The sequence below is a fragment of the Sminthopsis crassicaudata genome, chromosome 1 (assembly GCF_048593235.1).
Source record: "Sminthopsis crassicaudata isolate SCR6 chromosome 1, ASM4859323v1, whole genome shotgun sequence".
In the NCBI taxonomy this organism is placed as follows: domain Eukaryota; kingdom Metazoa; phylum Chordata; class Mammalia; order Dasyuromorphia; family Dasyuridae; genus Sminthopsis; species Sminthopsis crassicaudata.
In genome coordinates this window covers 184,264,259-184,287,876 of record NC_133617.1, presented here as the reverse complement: position 1 = coordinate 184,287,876, position 23,618 = coordinate 184,264,259, and the positions used below count along the sequence as shown (strand labels likewise).

At 35.1% G+C, this 23,618-nt stretch overlaps 1 protein-coding gene across 3 annotated transcripts in view; it reads right to left on the bottom strand.

The window, feature by feature from the left end:
* The window catches only part of CDKAL1 (CDKAL1 threonylcarbamoyladenosine tRNA methylthiotransferase), a 625,067-nt gene that overhangs the window by 63,314 nt on the left and 538,135 nt on the right, over nucleotides 1-23,618 (bottom strand). The gene's annotated exons all lie outside the window — the stretch shown is intronic.

Genomic DNA, 23,618 nt, shown 5'->3' with positions numbered 1-23,618 from the left:
TTAAGTCCTTATTGGATAACTCCTTGAACACAACATTGTACTTTCTCTATGTCTTAGCTCTTGCCATCCCCCACATCTATAATTCACTTCTTCTTCCTCCACTTCTCAAAGTTCCTCTTATTTTAAGATTCAGTTCATTTACCATCTTCTGGCTGAACATCTGTTGGTATCTTATCCAAACTACCTTGTGTTTTACTACTTTGTATTTATTTTATCCTGTGTGTGTGTATATGTATGTGTGTGTGCGTGCCGTTTCCCTCATTAGAATATAACTTGAGGTGGATTTTAGTATTAAATAAAGGCTGAAAGAAAGATATGGATTCTGATTAAGCAAAGATATAATCAGAAGATAATGGACTTAGAATTAAATGAGACCTTAGAGGTCATGAAGTTAACATGAGAAATTGGAGGTATTATCTATGCTAAGATTACATAAACTGTAAGTGACAGAACTGAGATTCAAACTCCAATTACTATGCTCTCCCCTTCCCTTATTTTTAGCATATCAAATTGTTGCAATGTTTTACAATGGCATACCTTCTTAAGTATAGCTTGAATTCTATGTGAATATACCATGAAGTTCTGTTAATACCCATAATAGCCAGACTGTTCTTCACAATTCATTAAGAAACTCTACTTGTTTTTGTTAGAATGAGACAAGTCCAAAGCATAACTGGTAGGATTTAAAGTTATCTAGTAAATTAGACTAATTTAAAATATGTATTTAGAGTATGAAACTACTCCCTTCCAACATCCAATTCTCTGCCTTCTGCAATTAACACTATTTCAAGAAAACATCATCATGAATTAATTCATGCATGCAACACTTGTGTGACTTATTAAAAGCCTCATGCTAGGCACAATAGACACTTGCATTCAAGTGCTCAATTAATGAAAATGGCATTTTGTTCTTTCCATTCAAAGATTTCTTTTCTTTGCACCGTAGTTTAGTTTCTCTCTAAATGTGGCTTTTAATATAAAATGACAATAATTATGAGCCCTTTGAGATTTCAAATCTGAATCTTAAATTATCAAGCCTTAATAAAAGCCTAATAAATTCCTTTATGTGCCATATTATGTCTGCTTAATTACTGCAGACACATAAAGAAAGCAATGCAAGACCACAGCTTTTATATTAAGCTTTATACACAGCTTTGTACAAGACTGGTTTTAAAGATTTTTTCTTCCAAATAGAAATTTTGGGTATGTAATATAAAATAAGATATTCAAAATTTTTCTTTTGAATCAGTAATTTGTGTCACTATATAAATATTCCAAATACAGAAGTTGAGAAGCATGATAGAGAGCTAGCTTCCAAGACAGATAGGTGTGGGTTCAAGTCTGGCTTTTGACACAACGCTGCTTTGACTCTGAGCATTTTGCATTAGAGCTCTAAATATTTTCAGCATTTCATTCAGCAAATCAAAAGACAAAATAGAGAATTTTGTAAAAACATTTATGTGCTATATGGCCCTATGGAGAGAGTGCTGGGCTGGGCCTGGAGTTTAGGCTTCAGGTAGCTGTGTGATCTTGGGCAAGTCACTAAATACCTCTGGCTTCCTCAGTTTCTTGAAATGGAAAATGGGAATTATAAGGGCACCTATTTGCAGAGTTGTTTTGAGGATCAAATGAGAAATCCATCAAGTGGTTAACACAGTGCCTGGCACATGGTAAACACTCAGTACAGACTTGTCTCCTCTTCTCTTCCTCAAAAAAGAAAAGCGGCAGAGAATGTGCAACAAACCTGCACTAATCACAAACTATGTATAGTTGTTATCCCAATATGATATTTTGCTTATATCTTTACCTAGGGAATTAAATAATTTGGGAATTCATTTAAATGTTGAATTATTGCCTGGTTTCTCTTAGAAACAAGAAATGCTACACTCAAGTTTTTGAATTAGCCTGAGATTATGAGCATGGACACAAGAACTTTAGAGGTGCACTGTTATTGGTCCTTACCCTCAAAATTTCCCTGACTCACAGATGTAAGCATGAAGTACAACATTAATAGTAGACACTAAATAACTGGAAAAATAATAATAATAATAACAGCCAACATTTATATGGTCCTTTAAGGTTTGCAAGTTATTGTTTGTATTATTATATGTTATTTCACTTGAGCCTTATAACAATCCTGTGAGTTGGTGCTATAATTATCTTTATTTTATAGATGAGAAAGCTGAAGCTGAGAAAAATTAAAAGACTTATTCAGTCACATTGCAGGTAGTTGGCTGAAGTAGAGTTAGGTAGTTGCTTGAAGTAGAGTTCAAATTCAGGATTTTGTGGCTCTAAATCCAGTGTTTGAGCCACCATGATACCCAGGTATTAATACATATTTCAAGACTTAATTCTAAATGTTTCTAGCTCCACACACATATAGACCCACGGAGGAATTTTATTTTCTTAAGGCAGTCCATAAACTTTTAAAATACATATCTTTGCATAAATGTATTTCAATATAAATGATTTTCCTTATAATCCTGTTGTCAGACAAAAAAAAAAAAACATTTATTTTAAAAATACTAAGAGAAGCAAAAGATAACTTCTGCCCTCAAGTTCCTTAGGACTTAATGGGAAACACAACAAATACTCTATATATAGAATAAATGGGTAATAATTAAAAGAGGAAATTTATAGGGATTAAGAAAGGTTTTCTTTGGAAGATGGGATTTTAATTGGGATGTGAAATCCAGGGAAGCCAATAGGTACAGATGTGGAGACACAGTATTCTAACTAAGCCTGGAGAACAAGAGGAACTGCCCAGAGCTAGGATGAGTGTGTGTCTTACTTTTAGAGTAACAAGGAGTCCACTGTCTCTTGACCAAAAAGGAGTTGACTCATCAAGTCACAAAAGACTGGAAAGGGGGAGGTAGGGCTTAAGGTGTGTCTTGAAAATCTCTCATTGCCAAAGAGAATATTTTATATATGATTCTAAAAGCAATAGGGAAAAGTTTACTGAACAGGGAGGAGGGTGACATGGTGGGATTTACACTTCAAGAAATTCACTTTGGTATCTGAATGGAGGATGGACTGCTGAGGGGAAAGACTTGAGGCAGGCAGACCCACTTGTAGGCTCTTGCAATGGTACTGGAGTGAAGGGATGAGGGCCTGTATCAGAGTAGTTTCAAGTGTCAGAGGAGAGAATGAGGCATAACAGAAATACTGGTTAGGGGAAATCAGCAGGTGATGGCAACAGATTGGATATGGAATGGGGACAGGTAGTGAGGAATTAAGGGTGTGAGCCTGAAAGACTGGGACTCACTAAAGAAAACTGAGAAGTTGGATAAGAGGAGAACCAGGAGGGAATGATGTCTCCAAAAACAAGGCAGAAGAGAGTTTCAGGAGGTAGAGGATAATCAGCAGTGTCAAAAGCTTGTAGGGAGATCTAGAAGAATGAGGATGAGGATCTAGCAAATTGAGGGTGGATACTGGTAATTCTGGTGGAATGAACAAGTTAATTAATAGGGGGTTAATGAGAGGGAGAGGAGAGGAAGTTGAAGGAACATAATAGAAATGCCCTTTTCAAAGAGTTTAGCCATAAACAGCATGAAAGATATAGAATAAAAGTTTTTAGGTTTTTTGAGGATGGGAGAGAAAAAAGTCTGTTTTTTTGGCAGTAGTGAAGGAGCTAGTAGACAGGGAGAGATTCAAGATAAGTGACAGTGGGAATAACAGAGAAGGCAATCTGTTGGAGATGGGATAGAATGGATTGTTTGTTTGGGAAATATGACTTGGCTAGGAGTAAGGTCACTTCTTTGTGTTAGTTATCATTCTCAATAAAGAGTCTCTATAATATCAAGAAAACAACATAGAGTAGGTGGACTTTAAAACAAGATTTATAGTCGATGTGATCAACTATCAACCTTTTAGATAATCCACAGTTCTAAGTATTTTCTAGCTATAATCAGTATGATTGCAAAAATAGATTTTCACATTTTATCCTTAGTTTATGTGTATGAAGGAAGTTATAATTTACCTCCAAATTTAATTTACTACATTGTCTATTTTTTTTATGATGCCATAGAAACTGCTTTTAAGTGACATCATTAGAGAATTTACGAATTTACACAAATCACATAAAAGAAATATTTTGATACCAACAACTGATAACTAATTAATGATTGAACATCGAAAAATCAAGAAATAGAATAAAGATAGTAATGAGTCCATTTTTGGGGGAAGTGATTTTTTTCCCTACCATATAATTTCAAATCTATGAATCCTATAAACACTGATAAAATGTCAACTTAAATATTTTCTCTGACTAAAATATGTAGGAATCAAATAATGAACAAAAAACCCTGAAATTTAAAACTGGGTGTAAAAATATTTTTAGGTATTTTGGATAAGTTTTAATGATAGTTAATATTCCAAATTCATTGTGAATAATATTTCTGTTCTTTCTTAGTTAAGTCAATGTTGAATATAACTTGTATTCAATGATGAATCTCACATTCAAACTTCAACTTACATTTCAGTACTTCTAGGAAAACTATCACTTCTACTTTTGCTCAGTCATTTTATTTTGAATGTCACAGGCAAAAAGAAGCAGACAGTCACAGGCAAAATCAGGCTTAAGAAATCAAAAGATAGCTTGGTAAGGTGAGAAATACTATTTCCAGGATAAGAAATTTCTAATAGTAGTAAGGTAGAAGTTACTAGTGCTTGCAGTTGTCTGGCTTGTAGCCTTCATCATGACTGTTTGACGTTTTTCCCCTGTGTAAAACAGGAGTAGCATATCAGATCCCTGCAGATGCTAAAGCTGAAGGCAATGGAGAGAAAAGCTTTGACATTCTGTCATGGAGATGACAGGACAGAATGGACTGCAATAAACAACAGCCTGAGCAAGATAATTTGATGCATTGGGTCCTTAAGCTTCTCCAGATGCTGAACTCAGCTTGGGATAGGAGATAAGAGGACAGCATTGACTGTGCTGAATAGAGTCTACTTGTGTGAAATCAGGAAAAAGAAACCCCTTTATGTAAATAAAAAATAGTTCACCGACATGCTAATTTTTTTTTCCCTGTTGTCCTAAAAGCCAATAATGAAGACTGAAAGGCAATACAAGTGTTAGATATCCTTAATATGGAAAACAACAATTCAACATTATAGCAATATTTCCATTCAGTTTAAAATCACTTAATACTATATTGCTCCACAACTATTAAACATAAATAAAATGATTTTGAATAACATTTCTTTTCTAAATAAATAAACACATGCAACTCACAGATTTTGACTGTGAAGATTTAATTCTCAACAGAAGGATGTTGCTTATGGAGTGAGAAGTGAAATCGCAGCCCCTCTGGGAACATCTAGGTGCTTTGCCAGCTTTCTATCAGAAGGCTGAATGATTTGCTTACATTTCTGGAAATCTGTTTTCTTTCAGAGGCCAGTTTAGGTGACTAGAAAATGTCATAATTAAACTGAACTACTACTAAATCTACTTATTTCAGTAAGATGTGACAGAAAAAAAAACTAAATTAATTCCCATTGTGACCCACTTAACTATGTTCTCTCCATTACTTAGGCTTTTTAAAGTATTATTAACACAAATAAATTCATTAAAAGAAAATAACAAAATGTAATATGCTTATGCAACTGAAAAATATGAAATAAAAAGTTTTATAATATCACCGAATTAACAAAGATCAAAATAGGGGAAAGGGTAGAGAAGGCAAAGAAATTCAGGTATAAATACAAAAGAAACTTAAAGATATTCATAAACCCTAAAATGAAAAAAAACGGTCCAGGTTTATTACGTATATTTTTGGGCAGATTCCCAGAAAGACAGACAAGGATTAATCATAGACTTGCTTTTATCCTTTTGCTTTGGCTAGTCTACTGGTCTAGAATGCTGTGTCCCTCCTTTCTACCTTTTCTGATTGTTGTTTGTTTTTCATTCTGGAAGAGGACCCGGACATTAAGGAGATGATGCCATGACATGAAAGTGAATTGGATTTATGTGAGGGAGGGCTACGCAAGGTCACCTGTTTTGCTTTCCACTCTAGTGCCACCTGGGACTAGTGGCAAGATATAGATTAAGATAACTAGAAATAGCCCTGGATGAAATGGAAGACCTTAGCTTTTTTAAGCTATCTTCAATAGGTCTCAGTTTGACTGAGGCCTCATCTATTTATTCATTGGTTAAGGGTAGGTAGCAATTGAGGCAAAGAATCTCCTCTTTTACCTAATCCAAAAAAAAAAAAAAAATCTAAACAAATAAAAAATATCTGGGAGAAGATTTGGGTTTCTAGTCAAAGCAGAAATAACTGCTATTTACATTCAATCTGAGTTGATCAAAGTCCAATGACCAAACAGGTCTTGGCCTAGGACCTATTGGTAGCCAATGAGAATCAGATTGGTTTTGGTTGAAGGCATGATCCTTAAGAAAGAAATCTATCCAGAAAATCCCAAGATATCTTGGGAGGGGTTCATAGGTGCAAAAGAAAAACAAAACAAAACAAAACAAAAAAACAAAACAAAAGATGTTTTTAGGACCATCTGTAGGTAAGGGCATGATACCCTATATGGACAGAAGGAGGGAAGCAGGGAAGGCCATCCACTGGACCCAAAAGACTAGAGGTAAAGTGAGGCAATGATCTTGCACAGCCCTCCCTCACTGAAATCCAATTCACTTGCATATCATGGCATCACCTCCCTGATGTCATGGTCCTCTTTCAGAATGAAGGACAAACAATAGCCTTTCCTGATGTTTTGGGGCTCAAGTTTGGGTTTCTAAGGAACTTCAGCCAGCACTGCTCTTTTCTCTAGTCCTCTCCATACACTCTGATCCAGTTATACTGCTTATTGTTTCTTAGAGGTCATTACATTTTCTATCTCTGTTCTTTTGCACTGGCTTACTCTCAGATTTGGAATGCTCACTCTATTTTTTCTTCTTAATTTTCCTGATTTTCTATAAAATATCCTGATATTTTCTATATCACTTTCTTCAGGAAGTTTTTCCTAGTTCCCCTAGCTACCCATATATAAGCACATAGTAAGTATTTAATAAATGTTTGTAGTCTACCTGCCTGATGCTGTTCTGTTTAAGTCTTGTACGTACTTAGTTATTCACATTCTGTTTTTTCTATTAGAATGTGAACTACTTGAGAATAGGATCTGTTTTTATTTCCTTTTATTGGAACTTGAGCACAATGCCTGGCATAAAGTATGTGCTTAATAGTTGCTTTTTGTTTTGATTGAATAGATTTACAAAGAACTTAGTATGCGCCAGACACTTAGAATAGCATTGGAGATACAAAAATAAGCAATCACTACAGTCCCTACCCTCAAGGAACTTATATTCTCATAAGGGAAGACAATATATATAGAGAGATTGAAGTGGAGAAGATAGATGTCTATGAATCCATGAAGTAGAGATAGCCAGAAGTACTACAGAATCATGTTAAGAACTAGATGGTATTTTGGAAACTTTATTGTTCAATCCTCTCATATTCTCAGATCTATTTGCCCAGCGCTACCTTCTCTCCAGACCCCCACAATCTTGTATCTTCAACTGGATGTCCTATAGACATCTTCAACCCAATATATCTAAAACTACACTCATTACCTATTCCCCTCAAACTTCTTCTTGTTCTAACTTCCCATTCCTGTTTAGGGTACCATGATTCTCTATGTCATTATAGTTTGAAACCTAGGTGCCAGTCCTTAACTTTTCCCTCCCGGTCCACAATAGCTTCTATTATCCAATTGTTTTCACATATTTTAACTTCTATTTTGGAAAGATTTCTTGCCCAGGCCCTCACCTCTTCTGACACTGCCACCATCTTGGTGCAAGCACATCACCTCATATCTGGACCACTGTAATCATCTGCTGGTTCTTCTCTTTACCATGTTTCTCCTCCATCTTCTACTTAAGTGCCAAAATTATTTTCCAAAATGCAGATTTAACAATGTCACCTTTCCTATTCAATAACTTTACTTTCAAACTCTTACTCAAACACTTCTGGAATCAAATATAAAATTTCTGTTTGGCTTTTAAAGGCCCTCATAATTTAAAATTTGGCTCCTTATAGCTTATTCCCCTTATTCACTGATTCTTCCTACAAGACAATTAGTCTCCTGAATCCAAGCCTTTCATTGGCTGTCCCTCATGATGCAAACTCTCTCCCTTCTCATTCCACCTCCTTTCAGCTTTCTTCAAGCTTCATATAAATTCTAGCCTTCTATAAGAACCCTTTTCTTGTCCTTAATCTAAGAGCCTTCTCTCAGAAACCACTCCCAACTTAACCTGTTTGAATCTTGTTTGTACATAGTTGTTTGTGTGTTGTCTACTGCATTACACCATAAATTCCTTGAAATCAGGGGCTATTTTTTTTGCTGCTGTTTTCTCAGAATTTAAGCCAGTGCCTGGCATAGAGCAGGCATTTAATAAATGCTTATTGACTGTCTCATTTTAGAAAGAATAAAACTGAACCCTAAGATCTTTTGGGGCCTATATTACTCTTTCCTCCTTTCTTTTTTTCTCTTTCTCTCTTGCTTTCTTTTCCCCCTTTCTTATCATTTTGTTTCCTTTCTCTTTTTCTTCCTTCCTTGTTCTTTCTTTCCTTTCTCCTCTTGTTCCTTCCTTCTTGTAGTTAGCATAGTAACTGGCACTTATTAAGTACTTAACAAATGGTTGCTGATTGACTGAAAACATGAGAGATTAAGCAATTTGAGGAAAGTCACACTGCTAGAAAGAAGCACTACCACACAAATTAGTTTTCTCACTTTAAGAGCAGTGTTCTTTCCATGACATAATTTTAACTGTCTAGAGTAAACATTTTGATGTTTATTATATTCAATTCAGCAAATTATAATATAGTTGTTTTTTTTTTTTTCTTGGTTATTTAAAAGAGACTGTAAGGTTCTTGAGGAGAAGAACTATAATATTACATATTTTCTTTTTCATTATTTATAGTACCTAGTACAACACTTAGGGCATAGTTGGTACTCAAATGTTTGTTAAATGCAATTAATCTCAAATTACCTAGAAATAAATATTCCCTTACCATGCTTCGAAAATAAGAAATAGTTTAACATCCTTGAATTATGAAGGAAGGAATCTATGAAGGAAGCATAGATAATACAGACAAGACAAATCAAGTAACATTCCAGATCATATTACTTTAATGGCCTAGACATGAAATCCTGCCTTCATGTACCCTTTGCTAGTTATACTTCCTCTAGTATTCTCAGCTTTTTAATAGAAATGCTGAAATAGAACAGAGTAGAAATAGAAATAGAAGGTTCAAAACTGCATGATAATAGATCTGATCTTGTTGCTTGTGAGAAGGCATTTATTTCTGAAAGCACTAATTTTTTTAGACAGTTTTCATCTGTTTTATAGATATTCTATTACCTAAATTTACTGAAAAAAAAAATATTATCTCTTTAAATGAATTGATTATTCTGCACTGACTCATGTGACATGAACTACTGCTAAGGGCCTGGGGCTACTTAGATTAAAGGAGCTACATAAGATCAAAGTCTTATTGTTTTCATGCCCTTGGAATAGATAAAAGTCTTATGTAAAATCTAAGCTTGGAAGAATAACTTTTTTTCCCTCTTATTGAAGGAATTGTCCCTAAAGATAGCTTCTTCTAAGCATAGGTGAGGAAAAAATGCCAATGAAAAATATACTTTAGATTACTTCTCCTAGAAAGAGAAATAAATGTAACAAAATAACTAGGAAAATTATTTTTTCCACTGAAAGACTGTTTTTACACTCACATTTTTAAAAAGCCTTCTGTATTGTTGTATCGAGATCTGAAATATAAACAACCACACTCCTTTATTACTTAAAAGACCACCAAGACTGGTCATCTGAAAAAATTAATATACAAATCATAATACACAATGACTAAACAACATTTTATATTCCAAAAATTGTTTTGGTTTTTGAAATATGAAGTTTTATATGGTTTAGTGCTTATCATCTGAATACTAATGACAGTTTTATATAAACCATTCTATAATTTCCTTTCTCTACAGAGATAGATCAAAGACACCAAAGTTTGGTTTTAACACAATGACCAGTTTTAATTTTAACATTAATTTTGAAATGTCACAAACCACTTACTTTATCTTAAAACTGCAAGAGGTAATCCATATAAAAATTCTTTTACATTTAAGTTTATTCTTAAACGGAAATCTGATCTTATCATTTGATTTGAAATATTAAGTCTAAGAGAATAAATTGCTTCCCCATCACATGTAGAATTTCACATATAGTAAAGGCATAGTAAATGGAGGACTATATTCAGAGTCAGGAAGCCAGACCTGCCTCTGACACTCAATCACTATATAACTTGTAGATTGTCAAGCACTTGACACAGTGCCTGGCACATAGCAGGCCCTTTCCCCTTTGGGAAAATAATTTTACTTTTTAGTCTTAAGAAACTCTAAGACAGGTACTAAAGAGACAAGATGGATTTGGCTGGTGGAAAGTGTCCTACATTTTAAAATTTAATTTAATTTAAAAATTAAGTGTTTAGTTTGAATGCATTTCATATCACATAAATTTTACGCAATCACTTAAGAATAGTAATATATGAAAATAATTCACATAGTCAGTAAACTGATCAAATTAGATAATATTTATAAATCACTTAGCAGAGTGTCTGACACATGGGTATTATACAAATACTTATTATCGATGTTATCATTAATGTTGTAATTATTATTATTATTATTATTTTTATTTATAATTTTTTTCCACAGTATATATGCATGAGCAATTTTTTAAATAACATTATCCCTTGTATTCATTTTTTCCAAATTATCCCCCCCCCTCCCTCTACTCCCTCCCCCCATGACAGGCAATCCCATACATTTTACATGTGTTACAATATAACCTAGATACAATATATGTGTGCAAATACCATTTTCTTGTTGCACAATAAGTATTAGCTTCCGAAGGTATAAGTAATCTGGGTAGATAGACAGTAGTGCTAAATGTTGTAATTATTAATAATATTATTAGATATTTACTAAGTGCCAAGCACTGTGCTAGATAGGTAAAAGAGATATAAATACAAAGAATAAAACATTTTCTTTTCACAAGGAGAGACAAAAGGAGACAATAACATAAATATAAAATGAATAAATATAAATAAATGGAGTCATTTAATACAAGATAGTTTGAGATGGAGGGTACCAGCAGTTGGAGATGATCAGAAAAAGCTTCATGCAAAAGATGATTCTAGAATTGTAGCTTAAGGAAGAAAGGGATCCCTGAGAAAGACAAATAGGGAATTTTCCAGGCAGCCAGAAAGATAGACAGTGCAAACACATAGAGATGCTGTTTCATGTGAAGAACAGAAAGAAGGTCAGTCTTCTTCGATTTCAGAGTGTGGGAGGAAAAAGGCTGGAAAGACAGTTAAACTAGGTTGCACAGAACTTTAAAAGCTAAACAGGAGAGTTTTTATTTTGGCATGACTTGAGCAAAGTAGCTGAGATAAGGAAAACTTGAGTCCAAAGTTGGCTGTCACTGCTGTGTGATTATGGACAAGTCAGTTAACTGTTATCTGCTTCAGTTTCTTCAATTGTAAAGTGAGGACAATAGCAACAACCTTCCATTGGTGTAAAAGTACAATAGATGATATTTGTAAAGATGTTTTCAAACCTTAAAGCAAAATATAAATGCTAGTTATTGTTGTTACTATTGATGAATTAATTTATTGCTAGAGGCAAAAGTACTTTATATTTAATCCTGAAGAAACCACTGGAATGGTCAGCATGCTATGGCCCTACCTTTGGAAAAAGCCCTTTGGCAGTTAATTGGAGGAAGAATTGGAATAGAAAGAAACTGTAGTCACCTAGACCAATATTAGAAAGCTACTGAAATAGCCCAAAGGAGAAATAAACTTGGAGTAGTAGCTGTCTTGTAGAGGGAAAGGACATATTGTGAGATACTATGAAGGAAGAAATGCTAAAACTTGCCAAATGACTTAGTATTCTCTCAGTGAGATGGTAAGCAGTTATTAAGTGCTTATTAGATTTCAAGAACTGTGTTAAAGTCTGTTTTTGATCCTGAAAGTGATAAGGAGTCACTTCAGTTAGGGAGTAATAATGTCAAAGCTCTGCATTAGGAAAAATCCTCTGGTTGGTGAATGGATAGATGGACTGGAGTTGGGAGGGAATTGCAACAGGCTGACCAATCAGCAGGCTATTATTGAAATAGGTCAGGCTTGAGGTGATGTGGGTTCTGTACCAGAGTGGCAGCAGTGTGGGGTGCATTGAAAAGATGTTATGAAGGTAAAATTGAGAGACTTTGGAAAAATATTGAACATTGATGATAAGGAACAATGAAGAGTTGAAGGTGACATCTAGATCACAAATCAGAATTGGGAGAATGAAGGGTGTACTTGACAAAAACTGAAATTTGGAAGGCAGAGAGATTTAAGGATGATGAGTTCAGTTTTAGACAAATCCAATTTAAGATGTCTACTGAACATCCAGTTCTAAATATCTTAAAGATAAGATAAATAAAAGATTGGAAATCAGCAGACAGGTCAAGGAGGATAGTTAGACTTGAGGGCCACCAGCAAAGAGATGATAATGAAATCCATGGGAGTTAATGAGATCACCAAGTGAAGTAGCACAGAAAGAAAACAAAAGACGACTCAGGACAGAACTCTGTGGGACACCTAGAAGATACAACCTGAATGAGGAATTAGGAAAAACTGAGGAGTTGTTAAAGACAGGAATAGAATCAGAAGAAAGTATTGCAAAAACCTAGAGAGAAGCCAGTATCATGGAAAATAGAATGAGCCATACTGTCAAAGGTTATAGGGAAAGTAAGAAGAAAGACGATTGAGAAAAGACCATTAGATTTGATAGTTACTGTAATTTTGGAGAGGGCAGCTTTGATGGAGTGATGAGGTCAAAAGTTGGCTTATGAGTGGTTATTAAGAGAGGAAAGAGGAAGGCAATCTGCTAGAGAAGGCAGGATAAAACGGGATTGCTTGTTGAGGTCAAAAGATTTGCCTTGGTAAGGAATAGGGCAATCTTTGATGAGAAAGGAGTGAAAGAAATGGTAGTAAAGGCATCTGAGTGATATGAGATGAGGAAGATGAGAGAAGATGAGAAAGAGATGGAGAATAGCCTCAATTTTTCCTGCAAGGATCTCAGAGGAGAGAGTAAAAGGAGAGGGAACCATAGGAAGCTTAAGGAAGGGTGAACAAGAAGAACTGCTGTAGAGAGTGGGATTGCAAATTAGAGAGAGGAGTACAGAACATATGCCTAGTGGCAGTGAAGGTCCTGTAGAAGCTGTGTAAAATAGATCTGTAGGGCCTCCAGTCAGAACAGTCTGATTTTCTCCACTTTGGGTCAGCAGCATGAGAGCAGGAAGATAGGCACAGGGTAGTGGGAATGATCCAAGGCTTCACAGGGTGCATTCAGAGATATGATAAAGGTGCAAAGTGCTCAAAAATAGGGGAGAGTGAACCAATTCATCAAGAGGCCAAGAAGGGGCAAAGAGGACAAAATGGCTCCAGTGGGTATAAAGGGCTGAAACTCTTAAAAGGTGTGCTTGAATAGAACAACCAAGCACTTACCTATTTGATATGAGACAATGACTCTATTAGCATTTGTTTGGAAAATTGGTCCTTCTCACAGTTCAGTGCTTACTCAATGTTTGGGGTAAACAGATAATAGGCAAGGATTAGAGGGTGGGGTAAAACAAGTCAAACTTCACCTTGCAGCAGGACCAGGAGAAGGGAGGTTGGTGGCAAGTTTGTGGCAGTTTGTCTGTCTCCTTCATTTCTCCCCCTGAAGACCAAGGACTTTTGCTTATCCTGACTCCTGCTGTTCCTGAGGCCTCCAGGGAGTTAGTTTGGACTTAATATGTAGGGGTGATGGTCTGGGAGAAAATTGAAAGGGTTCTGAGAAAGTCATAGTATGAAAGAAGTGGAGGGTTTGGTAAGAGGAGGCAGAGGGAGAGTTGAAAAGGAAGTTAAATTATAGCATGATAAAAGAATTATGTGAAATAGAAGTGAGTGATTAGTCAAAAATGACACTGAATTTAGACGACTGAGAGGACAACTGTGCTGCTCACAATAAAAGGAAAATTCAGAAAAAAAGGACAGATAATGAACAAAGATGTTTTATTCTGAGTTGAAGGTGCCTATGGTATAGACAGTTTAAAATATCCAATAGGCAACTGGTGATGTAGGTTTAAAGCTCAGAAGAAAGAGTATGGATCAATGCCTTTGTGGAAATCATTTGGATACAGATAAAAATTGAAAGCATGGTGGCTGATAAAATCACCAAGTGACAGAGTATGAAGAGAAAAGAGAAGAGGACCTGAGGCAAGACTTTGGGGTATACCCATGATTAGTAGGTGTGACACTGATAAAGATCCAACAAAAGAAACTGAGAAAGAATGGTCAGACAACCAAAAGACAACAGTGATATGAAAACCTTAAAGAATAAAGCATACTGAAGGAAGTGATTATCAATCTCAAATTCTAGAGAGGTCAAGTAAGATAAAGATGAAGATTGAGAAGAATCTATTACACAGTGAAATTAGATTACTGTCAACTTTGGAGAGATTGTTTTCAGTGAAATAATCAGAAATCAGAGTCACTGTTCTTAGGTAGGTGGAATGAATTTTTATTTTTGCACAACCATCTTCAATATAAATATAGGCATAGGTAAAAGTCATTACCAGGGTCTGCCCTCATGTTGGAATAGGGTTGGAGGGAGTTAAATTCAAAATCAAGTTACTATTCCTATAATTTTCTGGAGCTAGGCAGTTGACAGCATGGATTTTTATTGAAGAAATGCTATGACATTTGTTCTAAATGTCACATTTCTTCCCCACTGTCTAAAAATAGCACACCATCATGCCCCTACCCCTAATAAAATTGTTGGCTTAGAAATGACACCGATAAGCAAAATGAAGCATATAACCTTTTCTATTCCTTTTCTATAAATGTTTTATTTATCCCTGAGTCACATATGGTGTCTTTTGTAGATGTAGATCAAAGGGACAAATCAGTAAATTTTACTATAACAGTATGGGATGTGTCATTTCTAAAGCATGTTTCAGTCAGGCAAAGTTACCTGTCATTTGAGCAGTGATCTGGTGATGGACAGGAAATATGTAGAAACACTGGGAGCCCTCACAGTAATGTGACATTTTATGAGCAGTTTGACTGTTTTCATTACTTTGATTTTGGGTTTGTGAAGAACAAGTGAAAAAATCAGCGATGGAATACAAAAGCAGACTGACAGGATGAACATGATAGGACAGCCTTGAAATTGGGCTGTTGTATGTAATAAGATTTTATGACAATTACCTGAGAGCATTTTAAATATAAATTCTATTTGAATGTTCAATTTTATCAAGTCCAAGGTTTTATTGACAATGGTGTCTGGGCTCATTCAAAAGACAGAACAAAGTCTTCTATCAATGTTACAAATGTTTTGTTGATAAAGTAGGCTTGCAACTTATTTTTCTAAAATTTTATTTCTATAAATACTTTCATGATAATAATCCCTATATCCAAACACTGTTGTATTAGAGATATTGAATATAGACTTCAGTCTGTATTCAAACAGTATCAGTTTTGGAGGTGGATAGGCTTCATCATTAGAGCTTTAGGATCGTCTTCAATCATTGTAGTATTGAGAATAGCTAAGTAGGGTGAAGTCAAGATGGCAGAGTAAAGGCAGAGATTTGCCACTCCCCTCAATTCCTCCAGATTCATTAAATAACGACTCTAAATAAATTTTAGAGTATCAGAAGCCACACAGAGTAGAATAATTTTCTAGCTAAAGACAACTTAGAAAATCAGTAGGAAGGGTCTGTTGCCCCTTGGTGGGAGGTCAACACAGCTTTGGCCCAGTCCAGGTGCCAGGAAAGTAGGAGTGGACCTTGTGGTCTCTGACCCAGCAGCAGTAAGGGTGAGACCTTTTAGCCCAGAGACACCAAAAGAGGACTTGGGAGGTCGGCACTGTCACTGTTTGAGAGGGTCTTGGGAAACCAGCAGCCCAGCAGTGGGCACTGCTGAGGGGACAGCAGCAGCTGCTGGAGGCTTCGGCCCACAAGAGGTCTCGTTGCTAACACTGAGGAAGGACTTATTGCTTTATGACACTAAGATTCACAGCCACACTGGAGTGGGGACCCTCCTCACAGTTCTAGGGCAGAAAAGAGTGCTTGTGGTCAGATCCCTAGATGGATCTTTGAAAACAGTTGCACAAAACCCCTGAAGCTTGGGACATTATACCCTCCATCCTGGAAACAGGGACCTAATTTAACAAAGAAATAAAAGTCAATTAATAGACTGGGAAAATGAGCAAACAACTGAAAAAGATTCAGACCACAGAAAGTTACTATGGAGACAAGGAAAATCAAAACACACCCAGAAGAATATAGCAAAGTCAAATCTCCTGCACCTGAAGCTTTCAAGGAAAATAAGAATTAGTTTCAGGTCATGGAAAAGCTCAAAAGGGATTTTGAAAATTAAATAAGAGAGGTAGAGGAAAAATTGGGAAGAAAAATAAAAGTGAAAAGAAAGGGGGAAAAAACTAATGAGAAGACTGCATTAGAAAGCAAAATCGGACAAATAGGAAAGGAGGTACAAAAAAAAGTTCACTGAGGAAAATAATTCCTTAAAAATTAGAACTGAGTGGGGCAGAGCCAAGATGACAGAGAAGACACACCCTTCTTTCTGAGCTCTCCTGCTATCTTCACACTAATCATGAAATTCAGCCTTTGAATTAGTGCTAGACTGTCAGAATCCATGAATATATTGGGAGTGCAGCAAATTACCAGCAGAAGATAATTCTGAAGATGGCCATAAAAGATCTGTTTTGATTAGGCATGGAGGAAGGTGGGCCAAGTACAAGCAGATTAGGCACAGATGCCATTGCAGACAGCATAGACCAGGGTGGCGAGGGCTCCGCACTGTGGAGAATCTATGGGGAGGACTCTACCACAATGTTGGCTACTCTGCTCTGGTTGCAAGCCAGTAGATCAGCAGAGAAGTTATAAAACATCCAACACAAACACAGAGGGTAAAGAGTGAACCCCAAAGTGGCAGAATCTCACAGGACCTGGTCACACCCACCCAGCATCTGGAGTGACTCAGTGTAATCCCAGCATAGCCATTGACGCTTCTGAAAGTCTGTAGAGGAAGCTTGGAACCTCCTTGCCCAAAAAGCAGATCCCAATTTTTTTTTTTTTTTAAAGAGTAAAAGGGCAAAGCAAGCTCTTTAACAGCTTCTATAGTGAAAGAGAACAGATTTTAAATCCTGAGGAGACTAAAAGCAGATTGTCTCCAGATGAAGCCCCAAAATGTCATATAACCTGGTCCCCATCACACAAAGGTCTTCTAGATGAAATTAAAAAAAGATCTTAATAAAAGAGAGCTACAAGAAGAATGGGGAAAGGAAAGGAAAACTAGGCAAGAAAGTTTGGAAAAAGCATATAACTCATTAAAAGAAAGATTTGATAAAGTGGAAAATGAAAACAACTTCCTGAAATGTGAAATGGAAAAGGTAAACAACTCCCAGGAAAACAGAATTTGTGAACTGGAAAAAGAAAATAACTCCACAAAAAAACTGTAAATGGGAAAAAATTCCATAGAACAAAACAACTCTTTTAAAAACTCAATTGGACAAATATAAAAAGAAATAAAACAGTGAATGAAGAAATAATTCATTATAAATCAGATCTGAATAAACAGAAGTGAATGACTTGATGAGACATCAAGAATCAGTTAAGCAAAACCCAAAAAATGAAAATAATAGGGAAAAAATGTTAAATACCTACTTGGGAAAACAACTGACCTGGAAAATGGACCTAGAAGAGACAATCTAAGGATTATTGGACTCCTTGAAAACCATGATGGAAAAAAGAGTCTTTTTTTTTTTTTTTCCAGGAAATCATTAAAGAGAACTGACCAGATGTTATAGAAACAGAAGTTAAAAAAGCCATTGAAAGAATTTATCCAACACCTCCTAAAAGAAACCTCAAAATTAAAACTCCAGGGAATATTATAGCTAAATTTTAGAACTATCGGACCAATGAAAAAATATTACAAGCAGCCAGAAAAAAACAATTCAAATACCAAGGAGGCACAATAAGCATTACTCACAATCTAGCAGCTTCCACATTAAAAGGCCTGGAATCTGACATTTTGAAAGGTGAAGGAACTTGGAATGCAGGCAAGAATAAACTATCCAGCTAAACTGAGTATTTTCTTCCAGGGAGGAAGATGGACATTCAATGAAACAAGTGAATTCCATTAATTTCTGATGAAAAAACCAGAGCTAAACAAAAAATTTGACTGCCAAATATAGAACTCAAGAGAAGCATAAAAAGGTAAAAAGAACTCTTAAGAACTGTATTTCTGTTAGGGGTATATGTAGAATGTGCATGTATAATTTGATTTTACTGTTATAATATAAAAAAGAAACTAGAAGTGAAAAGGGGATTGTACCAGAAAAAAGGGAAAAGTGGAGGCAACAAGAGGGAAATTACACTTCACAAAGAGGCAAAAGAAACCTATTATATCTGAGGGAAAAAAGACAAAGGGATGAACATTGTGTGAATCTTACTCTCATCAAATTTGGCTCAAAGAGAAAATATTAGACATATTCGATTTACAGAGAAATTTCTCTTACTTCATTGAAAAGAAGGAGGGGAAAAGTGAAAAGGGAAGGGATAGACTAAACAGAAGGGAAAACAAGAAACAGTAGGGGAAAGTTATAAGAAAGGGGGAGGGACTCTAAGAAGGAGGGACTCCCAAGGGGGAGGGCTACTTGAGGCAAGTGGTGCCCATATATTAAATATTGGGAAAGGGGTAAGAGGGAAAAGAAAGAGAAAATAATAATCTGGGCATAATAAGATGGCCAGAAATACAGAATTAATATTTTTAATTGTAAATGTGAATGGGATAAATGCTCCCATAAAGCAGAGGCAGATAGCAGACTGGATTAAAAGCCAGAATTCTACAATTTGATGTTTGCAGGAAACACAATTAAAGCAGAGTGATACATACAGAGCAAAGGTAAAAGGCTGGAGCAGAATCTATTATGCTTCAGGTGAAGTAAAAAAAAAAAGGAGGGGTAGCAGCAAAAGAACTCTGGGAGATGACTATGAACCAATACATAGAATCCTCAATCCCTCTATTTTAGTCCACCTGCATTTTTGATTTGCTTCACAGGCTAATTGTATACTATTTCTAGTCCAATTCTTTTTGTACAGCAAAATAATTGTTTGGACATGTATACATATATTGTATTTAATTTATACTTTAACATATTTAACATGTATTGGTCAACCTGCCATCTGGGGGAGGAGATGGGGGGAAGGAGGGTAAAAATTGGAACAAAAGGTTAGGCAATTGTCAATGCTGTAAAATTACCCATGTATATATCTGGAATATAATTTAAAAAAAAAAGCAGGCGTAGCGATTCTTAGCTCAAGCAAAAGCAAAAATTGATCTGATTAAAAGAGATAAGGAAGGAAACTATTTCTTGCTAAAGAGTAACATAGATAATGAAGCAATATCAATACTAAACATATATGCGTCAAGTGGTATAGCATCTAAATTCCTAAAGAAGAAGTTAAAAGAGCTGTAAGAAGAAATAGACAGCAAAAGTATAATAGTGGGAGATCTCAGCCTTGCACTCTCAGAACTAGATAAAGCAAGCCACAAAATAAATAAGAAAGAAGATATAGAGGTAACTAGAATACTAGAAAAGTTAGGTATGATAGATGGATCGTTAGAGAAAACTGAACGGAGACAGAAAGGACTAAACTTTCTTCTCAGCAGTTCATGGAATCTATACAAAAATTGACCATATATTGGAACATAAAGACCACAAAATCAAACGCAGAAAGGCAGAAATAGTAAATTCATCCTTTTCAGATCATGATGCAATAAAAACTACATTCAATAAAAAGCCAGGAGAAAATAGATCAAAAAGTAATTGGAAACTAAACAATCTTATCCTAAAGAATGAAAGAAAAGAGGAAAATCAAATCGTTAGTCTTAAAAGCAAAAAGGGGGAACTTTCCACTAATGAAGAGGAAATTAAAACAATAATTAGGAATTACTTTGCTCAACTTTATGCCAATAAATTTGATAAACTAAGTGAAATGGATGAATAGCTATAAAAATATAGGTTGTATTAACCTATTAACACAGGAGGAATGAATTACTTAAATAGTCCCATTTTGGAAAAAGAAATAGAACAAACTATTAATCAACTCCCTAAGAAAAAATCCCCAGGACCAGATGGTTTTACATGTGAATTCTATCAAACACATAAAAAACAATTACTCAACACTATATAAACTATTTGAAAAAATAGGGAATGAAGGAGTCCTACACCAAATTCCTTTTATAACACAGACATGGTAATGATATCTAAACCAGGTAAGTTGAAAACAGAGAAAGAAAATTATAGACCAATCTTCCTAACGAATATTGATGCAAAAATCTTAAATAAAATATTAGCAAAGAGGTTACAAATAACCATCCCCCAGATAATATACACCATGACCAAATAGGATTTATACCAGAAATGCAGGGCTGGTTCAATATTAGGAAAACAATTAGCATAATTGACTACATCAATAACCAAATTAAAAAAATATATCAACTCAATAGATGCAGAAAAAGCATCTGATAAAATCTAACACCCATTCCTATTAAAAACACTAGAGAGTATAGGAATAAATGGATTTTTCCTGAAAACACTCAGTAGCATCTATTTAAAACCATCAGTAAGCATCATATGTAATGGTGATAAACTGGAACCATTCTCAATAAGATCAGGAGTCAAACGAGGTGTCCCACTATCACCATTACTATTCAATATTGTATTAGAAATGCTAGCTTTGGCAATAAGAGATGAAAAAGAGATCAAAGGAATTAGAGTAGATAATGAGGATACCAAATTATCACTCTTTGCAGATGATATGATAGTACACTTAAGAGAATCCCAAAGATTCTACTAAAAAGCTATTAGAAATAATCCACAACTTTAGCAAATTTTAGGATACAAAACAAATCCACAAAAATCATCAGCATTTTTATACATCACTAACAAAATTCAACAGCAATAGATACAAAGAGAAATTCCATTTAAAATAACTGTTATCAATCAGACTCCCAAGAAACTATTTTAATGACCTAGAAAAAAATAACAACAAAATTCATGTGGAAGAACAAAAGGTCAAGAATTTCAAGGGAACTAATGAAAAAAAAAAAATCAAATGAAGGTGGCTTAGCTGTACCAGATATAAAATTATATTATAAAGCAGCAGTCATCAAAACCATTTAGGTTAGGTTCACAAAACAAAATAGTCAATAACTATTAGCAATCTAGTGTTTGACAAGACCCCAGCTTTTGCGATAAGAATGCACTATTTGACAAAACTTGCTGGGAAAATTGAAACCTAGTATGGCAAAAATTAGGCAAATATGAATGATACTCCAAATTATTACTAAGAAAAGTGAAAGTTAAAAAAATTCTGAAATTGTATATCATGCTTACCAAAATGCCAGAGATAGTAAAATAATAATAATAATAGTAATTTAAAATAATATATCAGAAAAGCTTTGGGAACATAGGTACACTAATAACATGAATAGAGTTGGTAGAATTGCTGAATGGTCCAACTATGTAGAAAAATGACAATAACATGTCATTTGATGATTTGGAAAACCTTTTCATATGACTAGAAGTAGTTTCAATTTCATCATCTGAAAATTATCTGTTCATATCCTTTGACCATTTATCAATTGGAGAATGGCTTGATTTCTTAGAAATTTTGAGTCAATTCTCTATATATTTTGGATATGAGGCCTTGATCAGAACCTTTGATTATAAAAAATGCTTTCCCAGTTTATTGCTTCCCTTCTAATCTTATCTGCATTAGTTTTGTTTGTATAAATTTTTTAACTTAATATAACCAAAATTTTCTATTTTATGATCAATAATGATCTCTAGTTCTTCTTTGGTCACAAATTCCTTCCTCCTCCACAGGTTTGAGAGGTAAACTATCTTACGTTCTTCTAATTTATTTATAATCTCATTCTTCATGTCTACGTTATGAACACATTTTGATCTTATGTTGGTATATGCTGGTAAGTGTGGATCTATGCCTAATTTTTTAGGGTAAGAGGAATCTAATTTTTTTTTCATCACATGACTTTTCGGGAAATGTTTTGCTTACCTTCACATGTGCCTTCTCTGTGTCAGAGAGGGTTGAGGAGGAAGGGAGAGAATCTGAGATTCAGTTTTAAAACCAACTTTAAAAATGTTTTACTTGTAACTGGGGAAAATAAAAAATATTTTTCAAAAAAGGAAAAACTGAATTCTAAGTAGGGGTATCAAAATCCTTTAAACTATTAAGTGTCTACCTGTTAGCATTTTTACAAGATGCTAAGTCACTGGAATGAATAGAGACAATAATTATCTAATTCAGTATGATTGATCTGACCCTACAAGGAGATTCAGAATTAGAACTGACTATTCTCAGATGATGAAATTGAAAGAGTGTTCCAAATCACTACTGATCAGAGAAATGCAAATTAAGACAACTCTGAGATACCACTACACACCTGTCAGATTGGCTAAGATGACAGGAACAAATAATGATGAATGTTGGAGGGGATGTGGGAAAACTAGGACACTGATACATTGTTGGTGGAGTTGTGAAAGAATCCAGCCATTCTGGAGAGCAATTTGGAGCTATGCCCAAAAAGTTATCGGGCTGTGCATACCCTTTGACCCAGCAGTGTTACTACTGGGCTTATATCCCAAAGAAATACTAAAGAGCAGAAAGGGACCTGTATGTGCCAAAATGTTTGTGGCAGCTCTTTTTGTAGTATCTAGAAACTGGAAGCTGAATGGATGCCCATTAACTGGAGAATGGTTGGGTAAATTATGGTGTATGAAGGTTATGGAATATTATTGCTCTGTAAGAAATGACCAGCAGGATGAACACAGAGAGGCTTGGAGAGACTTACATCAACTGATGCTGAGTGAAATGAACAGAACCAGAAGATCACTATACACTTCAATGCTGTATGAAGAGGTATTCTGATGGAAGTGGCTATCTTCAATATAAAGAAGATCCAACTCAATTCCAGCTGATCAATGATGGACAGAAACAGCTACACCCAGAGAAGAAACACTGGGAGGGGAATGTAAATTGTTAGCACTACTGTCTATCTACCCAGGTTACTTATACCTTTGGAATCCAATACTTAACGTGCAACAAGAAAATTGGATTTACACATATATATTGTATCTAGGTTATATTGTAACACATGTAAAATGTATGGGATTGCCTGTTATCGGGGGGAGGGAGTGGAAGGAGGGGAGGGATAATTTGGAAAAATGAATACAAGGGATAATAGTATTAAAAAATTACTCATGCATATATACTGTGGGGAAAAAAAAATTCTAAATAAAAAAAAAAAAAAAGAAAGAAAAAAAAAAGAATTAGAACTGACTTCCGGAAGTTCCCACAAGCCCACTGTAACCCACAATACCACTCTCAGAGGCGGAGTCTGATTCATTCCATTTTCCGCCTTTGTGCTGGCTGGAGGCTTGGGATTCAGAGGGAGCTAGAGGCACAA